Source organism: Pongo pygmaeus, chromosome 13 (genome assembly GCF_028885625.2).
Source record: "Pongo pygmaeus isolate AG05252 chromosome 13, NHGRI_mPonPyg2-v2.0_pri, whole genome shotgun sequence".
Lineage (NCBI taxonomy): Eukaryota > Metazoa > Chordata > Mammalia > Primates > Hominidae > Pongo > Pongo pygmaeus.
In genome coordinates, this window is record NC_072386.2 from 63,243,932 (window position 1) to 63,263,711 (window position 19,780).

Genomic DNA, 19,780 nt, shown 5'->3' on the forward strand with positions numbered 1-19,780 from the left:
TTGTATGTCCATGGCTACTGTCTTTCTAAACAGTAAAGTAGAGTAGTTGCGACAGAAAACTACAGCTGTGAAGCTTATAATATTTGCTATCTGGCCTTTTACAGCAAAGTTTGTTGATTCCCGATATGGACAATAAAAGTTAACCCATTGTAATAAGTTCAGTGTATACAGATTTGGTTTGATTTATTTTATTTTATTTTATTTTTTTATTTTATTTTATTTTATTTTATTTTTGGTATGTCCTAAAAGTTGTTTTATTGTGGAACATTGTTAACTTGTCCTTTATTTCCTATTTTTTATTTTACTATACTCTCCTACTTTATTTGCCCTCTTTCTTTTTTTTTAACTCCTCATTTTTCATTTTTCTTCTTACTCTTCACTCATACACCTAACTCCATTTTAGGAGCACAATACGATAGGAGATTTTATTTTTTTAAGAAACTGGCAATTATTTGGCAAAGTCATATTACCAGCACAGTTTCCACAACTACAAAAGAGGCCATAGGCCAGTATGAATGGCCATGCACTGGGTGGAGCCAGAAAAGCACACATGCCTCCAGTAATTCTACCACCGTCTCCTTACTTCTTCCCTCTCTTCACGTTACGTGACACAGTATCTCTTCATTATTGAGCATCTACAAAAGGACGACTACCGAAATTCAACAGAAAGGATTTTTGTTCTCTGCATCTACAGGTTTTATTTCTACTCACACTTCCACATTTGAAGAATATTAAGTTAGAAGACATTATTTTCATCTTCTTTTGTCTGAGTCATGGAACATGTACATTTTTATATTATTTGAAGGTGCCCAATGTGTAGTTTCATATTTTCAGTGTTTGGGTACCATACTACTTGTTAACTGTTTGTGTACTGAACAAATATAATAACTTCTTGGGCCTCAGTTTTCTTACATGTAAAAGAGGACAGTTGTTAGGATTAAAAGATATATAAACAAGACATAAAACACTGTAAACATGCTTAGAACAGAGGTGGGCCCAAGTAAAACACTTAGTATATGTGAACTATTTTCGAATAAGCAAACAAAATCACCATCTTTATTTAATCTTTTCTAAAATTATTTGAGGACTTATTAGTGATTCCTGTTAGCAATAATCCTCCCCTTTCTTTTTAGACAATAATAAACATTATGCCTTGTATGCGTACAGTTTGGTGGAATAACTCAGTATTCATTTAAAGGTTTTGGATATTACAAGTGTCTTAAATGCAAGAAAGTGTCTCAGATTTGGATCTATCACTGTACCTGTTATTTCTCAGACAATAGAGCCATTAGCAATGAAGGGCTAACTGCTGATCACATATTTTTTATTATAAAAATCTTTGTAGAGACAGCATTTCATAGAGAAGCTTGAAAATTGCTTGAACTGGTAGTAATTTCAGAAGAAATAAGTGATTCAAAGAAATATAATGGTGAATATATTCTATGGCCAGGCAGCAGTGATAAAAGGATCTCCTTTGACCCTATGACAATTGTTATTGATTATCTTGTGATGAAAATGAACAACTGTAATTCCTAGATAATTTAAATACATATTTCTACATTATGTTTGGCTTTAACAGCTGTCTGTGCGTATATATGTGTGCATGTCAATTTTAATCAGTCCCGTAGGACTAGAGAAATTAATGTCCTCTGATTTTTATGTTTTATTGTGGATTGATAATGAGTATGTTTGTACAACATTAGTAATAACAGCAGCAATATTTTCATAGCTGGCTGATTTTTCATTTGGGTTATATCGAGTACATTCAATATATTTCAATAAGAACGTAATAGCTAAGGATGAGTGCCTGTAAAGGCTCTTCTTTGGATCTATTCATATTTTTGATCAACCATACCAACAGTTACTTTGTACACTCCTTCATGCCTATAAAATTATGTAATAATGTCCAATAGTTCTGAAACTATATCGTAGATTTTCAATATGTACAACTGACCCTCAAATTTTCTAGTTTAAATAACCCTCTATCTTAGCTTAACAGGATGATCAATGATGCTGAAACAGGGTGGATGCACATAAGAGAGGAATCACTGTTTTGATGTCATGGTTTCAAGCCAGATGATAAGACAAATGTTACATCAGGCACTTTGATGGAATGTTTCTGGAAATCAATAAACCTTGAATTTCTGACCCTTAATTTGCTATGCACAAAATGATATCTATGATAAGCAGATAAAAGTGGTAGTCTTTCTATGTCTCAAAAAAAGATATCATATATATAACCCTGTAGTTTGTGATCCATCTTTCTACGTATATAAGCTTATAATGAGGATGCATAGCTATTTATAAGCTAAGAAATGTAAGAATTAATTATATATGTAACCATTGAATTAAAAATTAAGCATATTGCTTTTATGCTCTCATTCAACATGCATGTATTAATGGTCGTATATGTACACATGTATGTATATATGAATGTAAGTATATACATATATGGTTGTGCACGTGCACACGTGCATATATAACTTGTGTCAGAGTTGCCATACAGTGGCATCATTTACACTGTATTCTACAGATCTGTGTGAAATGGAAGCCCTGTCCCAGATGCCATATAAACACTGGTAAATATAATCAATATGGTGTCAATCCCCAATAATCAAAGTTCAAGAGAGATGAGAAAGTAAAGAACAAGGAAACAAACATAAAATTAGTATGTGTGATATACTTCGAAGATGATAATATTAATATAAAAGAGTGGTAAAGGGAAGCTAAATTATAGAAGGTGGCAAGGGAAAGCTTTATTAAGAAAGCAAGACTTGAAGTTTGAGAAAGAACCACTCAAATGAAGAGCCTGGAGACTGAGTATTAAAGGCAGGAGGAAAAACATGTGTTCAGAGAACACTGAAGCAGGAAAGAATTTAACAACATTGAAATTATCAAAGAATACCAACACAGCTGGAGAAGAGAGAGGGGAAAAAAGACCTTAAAATGATATTGGTGATGTGTCTAGTGGCTGGATCATACAGGTCCTTGTAAGATATATTTAACATTGTGGATTTTATTCTTAATGCAATGTGGAGCCACTGCCAGCTTTTAAGTCTGAGAGTAGTAGCTTAAATAATTGACTCTGGATATTGTGTAATGAGAGCCTGAAGCAGAGATAAAGTAAAAATGGAATAACAGTTAAGAAATCATGGAATCAATCCATGTAAGAGATGACAGTGGCTTTACTGTGATAATGGCAATGGAAATAGACATATTCAAATACTATTTTGAGGACAAAAAATGTCAGAAATTGGTAAATTATGTGATTATTTATCATATAATTTATGTGATTACTTATCACAACCCATCTAAGCTATTATCAATTTCCGGCATAATAAACAATAGCTATGCCCTCACAAAAATATCATAAAAAAGAATGAATTATAGGTATTATTAAAATACACATTTTTTTATGAGCAAAAGAAACCACATTTTATTCAAAGGTCTAAAACAGAAGTGTCTAGCCTGGGAGAGTAATGGGCGATCAGATGAGTAATGTTTACTTTTAATATGTCAAAAATGTTTCAGAATTAATGCATTTTCTTTGATGAGACAACTTCAAATATCTTTGCTTAGGATGTTTAGGGCTTGACATGGAAAACTTTGTTTAGCTTTTGATAATGTATTTATTGTCTGTATATGATTCATCATGATGAGAATATTATGGATTCCCTTTAAATATTATCCAGTGTGTGTGTATACATGTGCATATATATGTGTTAATAAAGTAATGTATGCTTATAAAAACAAAACATATTTAAAGGAATAAAGAATAAAATAAAAACATTTAAAATTCTTCTATCCAGAGATGGCCTTTATTAAAATAACGGTATATTACTTCCAAGTATTTCCCTGTGCACACAAAATCACATACATGTACACATTCAAAGCAGAATGGCTATGTGGAAAATAACACAGAATTTAGAGTGAAGCAATATTGAGTATGAACACCAGAGTTTGGCTGCTGGCTAGCTAAGTATCCCTGAAAATGTTATTTGGACATTTTGACTTTCCATTTCCTCATCTTTAAAAGGAGGGGAAGAATATTCAGAGCAATAATGTGGATAAAGTACAGTATTAATACATGCAACACCATGAAAACACTTAGATGAAAGATGTAAGTGAAAGAAGCCATACTCAAAAGGCTGAATTCTCTGTAGTTTCTTTTTGTGACATTTTACAAAGCAAAACTATAGGACAGAAAACAGATCAGTAGTTGCCATAAACACAGGTTGGAAAATGATTGACTACAATGGGGCGTAAGGTAATTAATTATGCAGGGGGTGGGGGTGGAAGTGGAATTTTTTTACATCTTTATTTTTTGGTAGTTAAATAACTTTATATATTTACCTGTACTCACAGAACTGTACTCTAAAATGAGTAATTTTATTGCATACAGTTTTTACCTAAAAAACCAAACCAAACAAAAACCTTTGAGAAAATTAGGAAAATCAGGAAATATTAAAATTCTAGTCAAGGATATCTACAAAAAAATTACGTATACCGTCATTCTTAACAATGAAATACTCAATATTTCCTAAGCTTAGGAAAAGGGTAAAGATGTCCACTCTAACTTCTTCTATTTAACATTGTTCTACGTATCTTAAAAAGTATTATAAGACATAAAAAGTTATACAGATTGGAAAATAATAAGCAAAACAGTCATTCTCTGTAAGCAACTTGTTTGTGTATGTAGAAAACCCTAAGGAACATACAAAAAACAATCTGTTAGAATAATTGAATTTAGCAATGTTGCAGGACAGAAAGTCTTTTACAAAATCAATTGTATTTTTATATAGAAGAAATGAACACTTACCAAGTGAAATAGAAAGAAACAACCCTATCGATAATAGCATAAAATAAAATCTTAGGAATAAATGCAACAAAAGTTTCCCAAGATTTATACATGAAAAATACAAAACATTCAAAGTAATGTTGAAGGAGACACAAATAAATTGAGAGTCAGATCATCACTATGAATTAGAAGACTCATTATTTTCAAGATGACAGCCATTGACAAGTTGATCCATATATTCAATGCACTCTCAAACAAAATCTTAACAAGCATTTTTGACAAAACTGGCAGGTTGATTTTAAAATTAATATGGAAAGGCAAAGCATAAATACTAGCCAAATATTAATTGAAGAAAAACCAAATTTGGAGGGTTTAAAATATCTGATTTCAATATTTCTTATCAAGATAAAAGTTATTACTGTGCAGTACTGATGTAAAGATAGATGTATTAAGCAATGTAACAGGACAGACTCATATGACCAACTGATTTTCAACAGAGATGCTAAGGTACTTTAATGAAGAGCAGCTAGCCTTTTCAATAAACGGTGCTAGAGCAACTTGATATGGGTATGGAAAAAATGACCTTTATATTATGGATATACACAAATTAATTCAAAGTGGATCATAGACCTAAACATAAAATCTAAAATTATTAAACTCATATAAGAGGCATAGAAAAAGTCTTTGTGATATTGAGATAAGGAAAATATTTTATTTAAACATGGCACGAAGAAGTGGAAATGTATAAAAAGATTGATAAAATGGAATTGATCAAGATTCCAAAATTTGCTTTACAAAAGATGTTGGCAATAAAGAGGAGAAAATTTTTGTAAAACATATCTAACAGGATGTATCCAGAATATATAAAGAACTCTTACAAGTCAAAAACAAGAAAAAAAATGAACAAAATACTTGAAGAAACCCTTCACAAAAGCAAATATAAAAATAGCCAATGGGTACATAGAAAGACATTCAACATCATAGTCTCAGACAAATACAATTAAAAGTCACAATGTTACCACTGGACAATCAACAGAAAAGCTAGATTTAGAAAATAACAATACTAAGTGTTGGTGAAGATGTAGGAAGACGATAAATCTCATGTATTTCTGTGGAGAATGCAAAATAATACAGCCATTTTGGAAAATAGTATGCTAATGTAAATTTAAATCTATATTAACTTATATTATCTAGCAATTTTATTTCTAGGTATTTATAGAAGAGAAATGAAAACATAAGTTCATAGAAAGACCTATATATGTGTGTCTATAACAACAATATTCATAATAAAAAATCCAACAGTCATCCAAACGTCCAGATATAAATAACTCTAATGCATCTACAAAATGAGATGACAAAAACGTCAATTTTTCTGAGAAAGTTATATGGAAAAGGGTCCACAAATATCTAAGAAATTTATTTACTGTATCACTGGCATAAGAAAAGACCAAAATATTAGTCAAATAGAATAACGAGAGGCTAAGAATGGTGGACTTCATCTCTGGAATGCAAGAAGTGAGGCCAGGAGTTCTTGCACATCATGGTTGTCTGAAAGAATAGTGGGTATATCTACTCAACTCCTTGCTGCTCCACTTGCTTCTCATTTTACAAAATCTTCTAATGATCGAGAGTTGATTGTTGTCAGTAATGAAAAATAAATATGAGGCCGGGCGCGATGGCTCACCCCTGTAATCCCAACACTTTGGGAGTTCAAGGTGGGTGGACCACAAGGTCAAGAGTTCAAGACCAGCCTGGCCAAGATGGTGAAACCCCATCTCTATTAAAAATACAAAAATTAGCCAGAAGTGATGGCAGGCACCTGTAATTGCAGCTATTCGGGAGGTTGAGGCAGAGAATTTCTTGAACCCAGGAGGCGGAGGTTGCAGTGAGAAGAGATCGCGCCTCTGCACTCCTACCTGGGCTGCAGAGTGAGATTCCATCTCAAAATAAATAAATAAATAAATAAACACATAAGAACAACTTACAACTCATTAAACACATGTAAGTCATGAAATCAAACATGAAAAGATGCAGATTCAGTGCCAACCTATACAAGCTATATTGCAATTTAATTTTATTCAAGTATGTGTTTAGAAATGACAAATGATTAAGGCAATAATTGCAGTTCAATATGTTTGGAGAAAGAGGAAATATCAAAGCATACTTTATTTCTTTGTTATCATAGATGTGATTAAGGAGAACTGTAGAAAGCTTTAGGTTTCTTAAATACACATTTTTAAAGGAAAAAACTATTTTCCATGGAAGTTTCTAATAGCTAAATTATTAATGCCTAAATTTAAAAATTATACCTTAGAGGTACATAATTATTCGGAAGACTGTGAAATTTTTTATGTCCTATAATTATCTTGCTATAGTAGAAAATAATTTTGAGTTGTGATTACATATCTGAAATTCCAGACTCCATTCACTGGGGCAGTACTGCAAGATTCAATGGGTAAACCTAAAGAATTTCTAAAAGAATCAGAACATCTGTACAGTCTTTGCTATGCAATCATCTTTAAGAACACCTGAAAGGGAAGATGCACTTCAGTTGCAAAAAAGTGAATTCTCTGCTAAATAAACAAGTCATTCTTAATGTTTTTGAAGAATAAAAGGACCACTTCTTGGCAAAGAGATACTTTAGAATAAAAGGAAGATGGAAAACACTTCTAACGCTGCTGATGGAAGTAGAAGATCACTGACTGTGACAAGAATCTCACTGAATTTGCAATGTCTTATGGCATAATATTCCCCTTGAAGATCAGATATTAAGGGTAGAAAAGTAAGCTTACACTTAGGAGCTCTCATTTTAAATGAATAACCCCACAGAAATTGAACTTTTGATTTTTGGCAATAAGAACTTCCTTATGGCGCATTGTTGAAATGCTTATTTACTCCTACATAATTATTATCGACTCCCAGCATAGGCTATTTGATATGGTTTAGGTAAAACTGGTCACTTAGGTAAGGGTGACTTCTGAAGACACTAAGAAAATATATTGTTCCCAAATGATTCCATCAACATCGTCTAAAATGTTACCATTAGATATTTATTTCTCTAAAAATTGGTCCATTCACAGAATCGTTTTTAATGCACATTTTGCTATTAAATGGACACAGATGAGTTTCTCAGGTGTCAGTCATTACAGCCTTTGGCCTCTAGAGAAAGAAAAACTAGTACAGAAAGGAAAGTAGGAAAATCACAAAGAAAATAAAGAGGTAATTCTCTTCAAAACATGAATTGTGCTAAGCCCAGTGAGGCATAAAAATGCAGTCACAAATATATTGGTTACCACTACCTGTAATCATAGTAACAGGTACCAAAACTTTTACATATTGCAAAGAGGAAAATACAAATTAAGTGTTCTGAGTCAAACAAAGAGATGCTTCTATCAGACTTGTTGAAATACAAGAGAAATCCTAGAAATATAATTCAGTATTCTCATTTTACCAATTAATAAGCTGAGATATTGTAGTATGGCTAACTTTCCTATGATGACCAGCGAAAGGTTAAAATATAAAATCTCTAAAACTAAGTCTGTAAACTAAATTAATCTGTAATCACTACCTTCTAGAAGTAACACTAGATGTAATCATGTCAAATATAATAAAAACAAAATAAAACCTTAAAATGGAATAGAATTATGTATAAATAAGTGTTTTAATTAATGATTAGGTGGTATCAGAGAGTCATAGCATGAAACGTCTAATGACAAACAGTCCTGGTTCAAGTCCCAACTCTGCACAATTAATTTTTCTATCACATTAGACACAATTTTTATTTTTATTTATTCTTGCTTATTGAGACATAATCTACAGAAAATTTATTCTTTTTAAGAGTATGAGTCTATGATTTTTGTAAACTTATTTAGTCATGTGATTACTACCACAATCAAAATAGAGAACATTTGCATCATCCCAAAAGTTTCTCTCATATTTTTTTTTTGCAGTCAATATCCACTCCCAACTCCAGCTGCTAACCACCACTGATCTGTGTTTGGTCCTCATAGTCTGACCTTTTCCAAGATGTCACCTAAATGAAAATACACAATACAGGTTGAGTACCCCTTACCCAAAATGCTTGGGACCAGAAGAGTACGTATGAATCATAGAGCATTTATCCATTTACCAGTTGATGGACATTTTGGTTGCTATGTACGTGTTTTGTATGAACAGATGTTTTCATTTCTCTGGGTAAATATGTAGAATTTGGTTTGCTGGGTCATATGGTAAGTAAAAGTTTAACATCAAAGGAAACTGTCTAACTGTTTTCCAAAGAGGCTGAACCACATATTATACATTCCCAATGAACAATATCTGAAAGTTGCTCTGCTTGCTCTGAAATCTCACCAGCATTTGATATTGGTAGATTCCTGTAAAACAGTGCTTACTAATATCTCAGTTTCTTTGTTTGAGAAGATTTTATGAGATAAGAACTGCAAAGCCCCTATTGACATTTCAGCTGTAGAGTAGGTCATGTATACATTTTCAGCTTCTTCTAAGTTTCCATTAAGACATATACTCTACCACTAATGATGATAATCCATGAACACCTTCCAATTTGTTAGACACTCATGAAAATGTTTCTGGTTACCTGGAAACTTGAGGCTAGTAAAGTTATAGTAGTATGAATATGGTTAGCCAGATGCTGAAAGATGTTGGATGAAAATGGAGAAGAGGCCATTGGAAAAGCTGACCTGGTTTAAAGTGATACTCTACTACTTAATTCTGGGGAAGATAACTATTTTTGAAACTCAATTTTCTAATCAATAAAATGAGGATAAAAATAATACTCACTTTTTAGGCCTTAGTGAGTGACCAAAGGATTTATAGAAGAAAGGGCTTTTTATAATATGAAACATTAATTTGTGTTATTAAGGAGAAGCTGGTTTATAAATGTAATGATATAAAGATTATGTTGTTTTCAACATCTCCATGAGATGTGTGAGTCAATTTAGTCAGGAAAAAAATACAAGTAAATATAATTATTCATGTGAAAACTCTAACCTAATGTGTCATTTATTTCATTCATTAAAAAAAATTTACTGTGTATCTACTATGTGTAAAGCACTGAAGACACAACATTAAATAAAATAGATATGACCTCTTACCCTCTTAGAGCTTTCAGCAATTTAGTACACAAATTAAATACGCAAATTACTATGTTAGAATATAATAAGTGCTATTGATGAAAGAAAAGCAGACAGGGAGAATATGGAGTGTTAGGAAGGGTTGGGTATATTAGGACTTTTAATAGTGGTCAGAAATGCCTCTTTCTAAATGTGATACACCTGGAAATAATTGAGACTATGAACCATATAGGCTGCAGGAGCAAGATCTGTTCTAGAAAGAGGCATAGGCAGGATTGGAGCACACCTGGCATATGCAAGAAAAATGTGAAGAGGGCAGTTGACCTGCAGAAGAGGAAGCAAGAAAGATAAAAGTTGTAAATTATGTGGTGGGAGTGTGCATGATCACATGAGTCCTGTGTGCTATTATAACAAGAGTTTTCACTTTTACTTTGAACTCAGTGGAAAACCACTGGTTTTGAGCAGAAGGTTGACTATTTTTTTTCCAGTGCATATTATTTTTCTACTGCTGCTATAACAAGTTACCACAAACTTAGTAAATTAAAATAACACAAATTAATTTTCTTATAGCTCTGGAAGCCAGAAGTCTGAAATGTATCCTACTGATTAAAACCAAGAAAATGGCAGGGCATGTGTGCCTTCTGATGGCTCTAGGGGAGAATCTGTTTCCTTGCCTTTTTAAGCTTCTAGAGACACCTGCATTTCTTGGTTTATGTCCTCCTCCTCCACTTTCAAAGCCAGCAGTCCAGCACCTTTAAATTTCTCTCATGCCCTCCTGTCTTCCTTTTATAAGGAGCCTTTTGATTGCATTGGGCCCACCCACGTTATCCAAGATAATCTCCCAAACTCAAGGTTCGTAACTTAATTACATCGGCAACATCTCTTTAGCCATGTAAAGTAACATTTAAAGGTTCTGAGGATTAGGATGTAGAAAACTTTGACGGCCAATTATTCTGCCTACCACAGTATGTCAAGAGGTATTAGTGCTTTGGATGTCTTCTAAAGAGCAGCAGGAAACTGAAACATTGGATGGGAAAAATGTGGCAGTGTTTACTAATTGTCTAACATTATGCTGGGAAAAGAGTCTATTGGAACTAGACATGACATGTTCATGTTTGTGTTATAAGAATCATCTTCAATGCAGCAGATGAAGAGAAACAATTTATCTAGATGGCCAAGCTTAGTAGAAATGAAAATTTTAAAAGTCCAAACTCTAAGTGATCCACTTCTATGTTGATTAGGATGCTTTCTGATCAATGCATTGATCTCACGGGTCATTTTATTAAAAATATATGGGTGCCTACAACAAATAACTGATGCTAATGATCTTTCTATTTACCCGCCATTTTAAGTTATTTAGACATTATGGGTTTTAAATTAGTCCCTTCTGAGTTTGCTTAATGATGCTGACTTCTAGAACTCATGTTGGAAACCAAAAAATTAAACCAGATTTTAGAGGTGTATTCTAAGAACCAAGTCCCGGTCCATGGTGATTCAGTGGATATAGGGATGAACTATAAGGATATAATAGGGAGCAAATCACCTGGCCTTCACATACCTTATATTCACTTAGCTTTAATGTTTCTCATTTAATATAAAAAACAGCAACAATAATAATAGCTAACATGTATTAATCACTTAAGTGCCATCACAATATTAAATGCAGTTCATGTATTATTTTTCTGTGCAATCCTTTGATGTAGGTACTCATAATGGCATCATTTTACACATTAAAAACTCTGAGAAATACTCTAGAAAATATTACTGAGCTTACAATTATATTTATTACAATGATAGGAAAGCAAATCATGTCCTTGATAAGAGAGAACGTTTCAGATATTAAAATTCCCAGCACACCAATATATTCTCTATGTTTTAATATCAGAGATTAGGTAATATAAATATAATTTACATTAATCCATTTAACTCATGTGTTATACTAACAGTTAATATTGAAGACATATATTTACATACATATATAAAAAACAAGCATAAAAACACATACAGGGTGTAATAATCAAATTGATATGTACTTACCACTTGAGACTACATGAATAGTATCCCAATTTTCTTTTACTTTGCATTGAAACCAATTGGATTTAAGTTCAAAATATTTTTTATTTTTCATTTATCCCAAAATGAAAGGAACAGAACAATGCTTGGCAGCTATATACTTTTTCATCTTTCAATGTTTAAAGAAAAAAAAGAGAACAGTGTGTCTTTTTTATTACCACTGAAAAATTCTTCATGTTGGCATTCTGAAAGTGGCCATTAATAGTACATTTGTAGAACTAGCTACAGAAAAGGAACATGTGCTAAAGACTTGATTTCTGTAAAAATGATGCGATAAGTAAAAACTTTCATTCTTTTCTTTCCTTTCCTTCAGTGATTACCAGTAAAGAAAATGGGATTCTTACATTTCGATCCAGTAGGTAAGAAGAATCTATATTAGTCCTTTTCAACATCATAATTTTTAAAGCCATTGTTGCATAATTTACAAAGAATTTATGGATTATAGAAAACAAGAAGACAAACTATAATATCATTTTGGAAATAACAATATTGAAATTACAGTATCAGAGCTTGATATTTTTCTGGCACTTCAAAGACACAAACATGAGTAAGGAGAGGCAAACTTCCCATTGCTATAGGTGATGAAACTCATGGTAACATAGCATGAGGGGATTTAACTGGTTATGCATTGATAACACACCAAGCATTAGTCATCCCAAAGGGAAACTTTAATTTCTTACATCAAATTCTTCTCCATGGTGATTCAGCTTGTGACCTCGCATATTGGAGGCATAGTTATGAGTAAAAGGTGAACTTTGTTATATGGTGTGTTCTTCAATCTACCATGACTCATGAACCATATTTTATAATGTCTGCTTTTTAAACGTGTTTCAAGTTGTGAAAATAATATGTACCTCATCAAAAAGTAAAGAAGAGCAGCATTCCATGGAAAGGCAGCATTGTAGAACACTGACCTTTTCACATTTATCATGTGGCTCTTTTGCCTCTCTAATGGATATCTTGACATTTTCATTTGAAACGATTGTTGTGTTCCCTGACATTTTTGTCTCCGTCATTGAAATCATAAGGGCTAGCAGCAATTGTTTGCAATTACCTGGCATGTGAATCATTTGCAGCTATAAGAAGCATAAAAATATATTTTAGCACAAAATGCTTTGGGATATATCTCAGATCACTGAGATTTTGCATTTGTTTATGCAAGTGATTCAGTAGGTTACCTGATTGATAAGATTACAGCTATAAATGTTAATTGTACATAGCATTCTTTTGAGTCTAAATATTTTTCAAATATAAATTGAATTGAATGCTCATATTCTCAAAGTTTTGTGAAGATTTGTTTTTATAAGCTAATTAATTCACTTATACTTTTCATTTTGAGTTTAAATATAACATGAAAAATATAAACATACATTTCAATAAGTATGCATGTATATATTTGCTTATAGTTTATTTTTTATCTAACATCTGAGGTTTATACCAAAATATATAAAACAAAGAAGAGAATAAATAACAAGAATATTGAGGTTAAAATATGTGAGGAATTTAATAAAGGTAAGATTATTACATGAAAAGGTATATATTATGTGATGTTATATGGTTAATAAAGATCATCTCCAATTTTGATTCTGAGATATGTAGAGGTCAAAGCACAAAAGAAAAATGAAAGGTTATAAGATTCACAGCATCACTAAAATAAAAACAAACAAGTTGTTTAGGCAAAACACAGCTTATCTTCAAAATGAATCCTGTATCAATTTTCCCCCGTGGGTCTTTATAAAGAGAATTATTTCTTTAGCATCGCAGTGTTTTTCCATAATACATGCTCTGTACAGCAGTGGTTAACAAAGAATACCTGGAATTATGTTGTTAGGGTTGAATCCTGGTTAACTAGGGAGCTGCTTAACTAACAGGTTTTTTTTTATATATGTAAAATGGGGAAAAGCAACATCAATTTTTTAAAGCTCTTGGGAGGAAAAAATTGGGTGAGTTTTGTGAAGTACTTAGTTCAGTGCCTGACACATTTTTAGTATTAATACTAACTTCATGCAGCTTCATTCAACATCCTCTGGGTTAAGTGATAAGGACGCTGATGTATAATTGAGTAAACATGTATTTTATGACCGTCAGATTAATGGGGTCCAAGAATGCCATTCTGGTTTAATCTAAAGGAATAATTTAGAGCATCAAATAGTCTTTCCAGAGCTTAATCCACAGAACACTAATGTCATAAGATGGTTCCACCAGATCGTTGTGTGAAGCTCAACCCTTTAAATCCTCTCTTCAGGCTGCAGAGTAAACATGAACCTATCTGGGGCTCTGAACTACCCTTTTTTAAGCAACCTATTTAACTCTGTTCAATACACCTTATTAGTTTTGTTTGTCTGTTTGTTGTTTCATTGATGAACCGTTTTGTTTGTTTTTGTAACTTAGTAGAACCATGTATTAGTATATAGTTATTAGTGTTCAACTGTATGCAATTTAGGAAACACTGCCCTAGAGCAATAGATGAGGGCATGGACCTCAGGCAACCTTCCATAATGCGATTTCTTATAGCTCAGTTTTGGGAAAGTATTACAAGGCAAATATTTCAAGGTTATATTTTTTGAAAAAACCCAGAGTGCAGATATTTTACATTGCTGTCTAACATCTTAAGCATGAGATTTTGTTGGTGACCATAATGAAAATTAATGGGCTTTAATAAAATACATGCCTGAAGAGGTTCCATCACAGTCCAAATTTATATTGGACAAGAAAGTGTTGCTGGTGGTGAATATGTTTGGGTCTGCAGGAACCTTAATTCTTGCCTCCTCAGAAGAAATAATTTGATGGAGGGGCATAAGGTGGCATAAGAAACCAAAGCAAGTTTTAGAGCAGGAGTGAAAGTTTATTTAAAAAATTAGAGCAGAAACAAAGGGAAGTAAAGTACACTTGGAAGAGGGCTAAGTAGGTGCCTTGAGATATCAAGTGTGCAATGTGACCTTTGACTTGGGGTTTAATATGTTGGCATGAGTCCATGGTCTTGTGTTACTTCATCCTTGATTCTTCCCTTGGGGTGGGCTGTCCACATGTGCAGTGGACTGTCAACACTTGGGAGGGCCTCATGTGCAGTGTGTTTACTGGTGTTCTACACATGCTCACTTGAGGCATTCTTCCCTTACCAGTCAAATATTCCTATAAGAACATATACCAGTTAAACTCTGCCATTTTGCCTCTAGTGTGCATGTGTGAACCCACATGCCCAACTCCTGAAATCTTATTGGGAAGCAGCTGATTACCAGCTTCAAGTTTTTTTCTGTTAGGAGACTGCCTTCCCCTGGCACCAGCTGTTGAAACAGGAAAAGTTCCCTTGTCCCCCTCACAGGGCATGCACTGGGGGCGTGGCTCACTTCTTTAGTGCCCTGCTGCTCAAACCTCTAGGGGAGCATATAGAAAGGCAGGCTGTGGGGCTCTGACCCCATGGCAGTGTCTGGGGTGAATGTTTACATGTCCTGAAACCCCAGTGGGCCTGTGTTACAGTGTGCTCTTTTAGTTTTGCTGTCTATAGGCAGCTTGTGTTAATCAGCTCAATTAGACCCTCTACCTTGTCACAAGGACAGAGGGCTTTCTGTAGCTTGGTTTCTTGCCTTGGTGTACCAGAAGAATCGGATCACACCTGGGCTTGGAGAATGAGTGCAAGGTTTTACTGAGTAGCTCCCAGCAGATGGGGGAAGCCAGAAGGGGATGAAGTGGGAAAGTTTTTCCCCTGGAGTAAGGCCACTCAGTGGCCCACGCTCTCCTCTGCCTGCCCCAGCCAAACTCTGTGTTGTTCCGCCTATCGGTAGCCTGCCAACATGCTGTTGCTAGTCCATGCGCTCCTTTCAACATCTAGCCACCTGTGTGTCTGCCTGCTAGAGTCTTGGGGATTTTATAGGCACAAGATAGGGGCATGGCAGGCCAGGGTGGTTTTGGGAAATGCAACATTTGGGCAGGAAAACAAATATGCCTGTCTTTACCTAGGTCCACAGGCACGGGCCCAGGGGTGGAGACCTAGCCAGGAACCACGCCCTCCTCTACGCAGCACTACCCTTCCCCACTCCATTTCATGGAAGGGACCATGCCCTTCCCTTCTCAGCACTTCCCTATCACTGCGACCAATTATTATTTTCGAGCGACAGTTAAAAACCTCCTGACCATCACCTGATGGTTGCTTGACATTGCTAGTGGGGGTGGGGCTCTCCTGCCCTGCTCATGTCTGACTAGTTACCTACTGTAACAAAAGGACCAAATATCTGGGCCAAAATCTTACTTAAGATACCAGTTCTGGGCCTATTTCAACATGGTCATATAATTGAAGACTCATAGAATGTAGCATATTAAGTGTAAGATAAAGCATTTCCAAACAGTTAGCTACCACAGACTTATACCACGTAGCCACATATCCAAAGATGAATTAACTCTCAATTTTACTACTTAAGAAACTGAATAATTTTACCTCTTGCAGAAACACGTGTACTATACATTCCTTATATGAAATATTGTTTGATATCTCCAAAAATCTTATTTCTCAGTAGTCATTCTTAAGCCATCTTTTCAGCAATAATTAAATAGCATAGTTAATAATTTTTAGACTACTCTTAGCATATGCTAACAAAATCACATTATAAAAGAAAAGTATTTATATTTGATTTCAAAATTACATATGGTTCATTCAAAAGTAGTAAAAACAAAGCTGGGGACATCACACTACCTGATTTGAAAACAGAAAACAAAGTTATAATAATCAAAACATCATGGTGCTAAAATAGAAACAGACATATACTTTGTCGCCCCAGCTGGAATGCCATGGTGCGAACTTGGCTTGCTGCAGCTTCTGCCTCCTGGGTTCCAGTGGTTCTCCTGCCTCGGCCTCCTGAGTAACTGGGATTATGGTCATGCGCCACCACACCCAGCTGGTTTTTGTATTTTTAGTAGAGATGGGGTTTCTCTATGTTGGCCGGGCTGGTCTCGAACTCCTAACCTCGGTTGATCCACCCGCCTTGGCCTCCCAGGGTGCGGGGATTACAGGTGTGAGCCCCCATGCCCAGCTGAGATCTGATGGTTTTACATGTGTTTGGCAGTTTCTCCTTCACATGCTCACACTCTCTGTGCGGCCGCCATGTAAGCGGGACCTGCTTCCCCTTCTGCTATGATTGTAAATTTCCTGAGGCCTCCCTAGCCATGCAAAACCATGGAGTCAATTAAACCTCTTTCCTTTATAAATTACCCAACCTCAGGTATTTCTTTATATCAGTGTGAAAACAGATTAAATAACTTTCTGATAATCATGCTTGAGGAATTGGGGAATTCAGACTACTTGGGATCAAATCGTGGCCCCACCCTTAGCAGTCATGTGGCCTTGGGGAGGTTACTTACCTTCTCCATTTCAACTTCTTCTGTAAAATCTGTAAAATGAGATTGTTTCTGAGGGTTAAACGAGCATAGCACAGTGGGGACACTGTCAGGCACATACTCCTTGCTAGATGGTGAGTATTCATCTTTATTGAATTAGGACTGTGGTACCCCACTTTATGGCTCTCAGTTTTTATGACAAAATCATGTTTAGTGCTTTTTTAGTAAAAGAAAATCTGAATGTCCCTACCATGGAAGGAAGAAGCAGAAGGGAGAAAAGAGAGTTGGTAAGTTTCATCATTTTAGAGCTTCAGGGAAAAGTTAGGTTTCTATTTTATGGAGTAGGAGGTGGAGGCAGGATGGTCCTAAGGTGTCATTCAAGACATACAGCCATAACTCTTTATTGAGAGTAGAGCTAGGGCCCCAGGGATTGCTGTGGTCAAGTTACAGACAAAAATGACCACTCATTAGAAGACAGGAGAGGAGTGTTTAGTTACAAAAGCAGTCAACAATTCAGGTGTATCTACATTCAGTCAGCAAATAAAAGTTGTTCAACTTGGTTGCTAATGGGACCTACTCTACTGAGGCTTTGTATAGAGCTCATACAGGAAGACAGCTTCAAGTAAGGAACTACCCTGTGCTTTTCTTGGAGCATATTTGATGAACGGTTATACTTATTTACGGTTTCCACTGTACACATCAGCCAGACAAGTAATGGAGGTGGGAGTTTAAGTGACTATTGCTCCTCCATTCCATCGACTCCCAGCATCAGCCAGGAGGAACTTCGGATCCATGTTCCTCCCACTGCCAACACACCCACGCCCATTCGCAAGCAGTCCAAGCACTGGTCCAACCTGTTTACCTCTCAGAAAGGGAGCAACCCAGACAAAGAGAAGAAAGGCCTGGAGAATCGTGTGGACAGCATCAGGAGCGGCAGAGCCATCCCCATTAAACAGGACATGCTATTCAAGCTAAGTGGCAAATGGCTGAAGAAATGGGAAAAGAAATATGTCACCCCGTGTGACAATGGCGTGCTGACCTACCATCCAAATTTACATGATTACATGAAGAATATTCATGGTAAAGAGATTGACCTTGGGAGAACCACTGTGAAAGTCCCAGGGAAGAGGTCACTCCTAGCCACATCCGCCTGTGCGCCCATCTCCAGCTCTAAAACCAATGGCCTAACCGAGGACATGAGCAGTTTACACATCTCACCCAATTCAGACACAGGGCTGGATGACTCCGTATGCTCCAGCCCCAGTATCTCCAGCACTACCAGCCCCAAGCTCCACCCGCCCGACTCTCCTCAGGCCAACAGAAAGAAGCACCAAAGGAAGAAAAGCACCAACAACTTAAAAGACCATGGCCTGTCTGGCATTGCTGAAGGACAAGAAGAAAACTTTATCATTGTGCCCCTCACTGGCCAAACGTGGCACTTTGAAGCCACGACGTATGAGGAGCGGGACGCCTGGGTTCAAGCCGTGGAGAGCCAGATCCTGGTCAGCCTGCAGTCATGCGAGAGCAGCAAGAGCAAGTCCGAGCTGAGGAGCCAGAGCGAGGCCATGGCCCTGCAGTTGATGGGAAACATGCGGGAACTCCAACTGTGTGGACTGCGAGACCCAGAATCCTAACTGGGCCACTTTGAACTTGGGAGTCCTCATGTGCATCAAGTGCTCAGGAATCCACCGGAATCTTGGCACTCACCTTTCCCAAGTACGATCTCTGGACCTGGATGACTGGCCAGTCCAACACATCAAGGTGATGTCGTTCATTGGAACGAGCTAGCCAACAGCGTCTGGGAAGAGAGCAACCAGGGGCGAACGAAACCCTCAGTAGACTCCACAAGGGAAGAGAAGGAACGGTGAATCTGTGTCAAGTGCGAGCAGAAGCTCTTCCTGTCCCCGCTACCCTGCACGGAGCTGTCCCTGGGCCAGCACCTGCTGCGGGCCACCGCTGATGAGGACCTGCTGCTGCTGGCACATGGCTCCCTGGAGGAGGTGAAGGAGACCTGCGGGGAGGGAGGCGGCTGCACCGTGCTGCATCTGGCCTGCCTCAAGGGGAATGTGGTCCTGGTGCAGCTCCTGATCTGGTAGGGGGTGGATGTCATGGCCCGAGATGCCCAGGGGAACACAGCACCGGCCTAAGCCCGGCAGGCCTCCAACCAGGAGAGCATGGACGTGCTGCTGCAGTACGGCTGCCCCAACGAACGCTGGTAGTATCTGTTTAATTTTATTTGACTGTAGTCTCCTTGGTACAAAAACAAAATGGGAAAAATAAATAAGAATAGCATTTCAAGTACATTTCGTAAACTAAGTAAATACACAAAAGGCTGTTTCTTCCGATCGTAAGAGATATTTTACATCCTTTTGCCAAGGTGGATGTGTTAGTCTCAAACCCTCCTGGGCCACATTGCCCAAGTCACACAGGCTTCTGTATTATGTATTTAGATAAGATGTGTGAAAATATATTTGAAAAACGTTCATAAATA

The 19,780-nt window shown here is 36.2% G+C and overlaps 1 pseudogene; it reads left to right on the forward strand.

The window, feature by feature from the left end:
* LOC129043480 (arf-GAP with GTPase, ANK repeat and PH domain-containing protein 1-like) overlaps positions 1–19,508 on the forward strand; it is a 57,821-nt pseudogene extending 38,313 nt beyond the window's left edge.
* The last annotated feature ends 272 nt before the right edge of the window (positions 19,509–19,780 follow it).